This window comes from Rutidosis leptorrhynchoides, chromosome 9, assembly GCF_046630445.1.
Source record: "Rutidosis leptorrhynchoides isolate AG116_Rl617_1_P2 chromosome 9, CSIRO_AGI_Rlap_v1, whole genome shotgun sequence".
Lineage (NCBI taxonomy): Eukaryota > Viridiplantae > Streptophyta > Magnoliopsida > Asterales > Asteraceae > Rutidosis > Rutidosis leptorrhynchoides.
The window spans coordinates 88,467,112-88,468,912 of NC_092341.1; positions in this window are offsets into that span (position 1 = coordinate 88,467,112).

Genomic DNA, 1,801 nt, shown 5'->3' on the forward strand with positions numbered 1-1,801 from the left:
GCGCATCCTTTTCTAGGAGTTTATTCATAGGAGTGGCAATTTTAGAAAAAACTTTTATGAAACGTCGGTAAAAACCGGCATGCCCTAGAAAACTCCTAATTCCTCTAACATTGGTGGGATGTGGAAGTTTAGCAATTACATCTACTTTAGCTCTATCCACTTCAATTCCTTCTTTTGAAATTTTATGACCAAGAACGATGCCTTCTTTAACTATGAAATGGCATTTCTCCCAATTAAGAACTAGGTTTGATTGTTCGCATCTAAGGAGCATTCGTTCCAGATTAACTAGACATGATTCAAATGTATCACCGAAGACTGAAAAGTCATCCATGAAAACTTCCATGCATTCTTCTATCATGTCGTGAAAAATCGCCATCATACACCTTTGAAAGGTTGCAGGGGCGTTGCAAAGTCCAAATAGCATGCGTTTGTAAGCAAAAGTACCATAATGGCACGTGAATGTAGTTTTCTCTTGATCTTCGGGTGCTATTGGAATTTGAAAATATCCGGAAAATCCATCTAGAAAACAATAGTAACTATTTCCGGCTAATCTTTCCAACATTTGATCTATGAAAGGTAAGGGAAAGTGATCTTTTCTGGTGGCGTCATTTAATTTTCTATAATCAATACATACACGCCATCCTGTTACAGTCCTAGTAGGAATAAGCTCATTTTTCTCATTTGTAATGACAGTCATGCCACCCTTCTTGCATATTAGGATTTAGTCTTCGTTGGCGTTGCACATACGTTTTATGACCTTCTTCCATAAGGATTTTATGTGTGCAATACGAACGACTTATTCCTTTAATATCATGAATCTTCCATGCAATGGCTGGTTTATGAGCTTTCAACACAGAAATGAGTTGTGATTTCTCATTTTCAGTAAGAGAAGACGATATTATTACAGGTAATTCAGATTCACCATGTAAATAAGCGTATTCCAAATGGTTTGGAAGTGGCTTTAACTCTAATTTCGGTGGTTCTTCTATTGATAATTTATATCGATATCTGTCTTCTTCTTTTAGCATTTGAATTTCTTCTGTTGTTGGTTCATATCCATTAGCTATAAGTGTAGCTAACATTTCAGCTTCATCAATTGGTTCATTACCTTCTCCTAAAGAACATTCTCCTGTTCCTTGTAATTCTGGAAATTCTTCTAATAATTCTGCATGTGCATCTATAGTTTGAATATAATAACATGTATCATCTGCAGATTGTGGTTGTTGCATTGCTCTATCAACTGAAAAGGTAACACTCTCATCCTCTATACTTAGGGTCAATTTCTTACCGAACACGTCTATCATTGCTTTAACCGTGTTTAAGAATGGTCTTCCTAATATGAGAGGAACTTGAGAATCTTCTTCCATGTCCAAAACAACAAAATCTACTGGAAATACTAAAGTACCAACTTTAACTAGCATGTTCTCCATTATCCCTCTAGGATATTTTATTGATCTATCGGCTAGTTGTATGCTTATTCTGGTTGGTTTCAATTCTCCAAGGTCTAGTTTAGTGTATAGTGAATACGGCATTAAATTTATACTAGCACCTAAGTCTGCCAATGCTTCTATTGAACTAAGACTACCCAGAAAATATGGAATTGTGAAACTTCCTGGATCAGATAATTTTTCTGGTATCTTATTCAACAGCACTGCTGAACAATTAGCATTCATAGTAACAGCCGAGAGTTCTTCCATTTTCTTTCTATTTGAGATTAGATCTTTCAAGAATTTAGCATATCTAGGCATTCCTGAAATCACATCAATGAAAGGAAGATTTACATTTATCTGTTTAAACATAT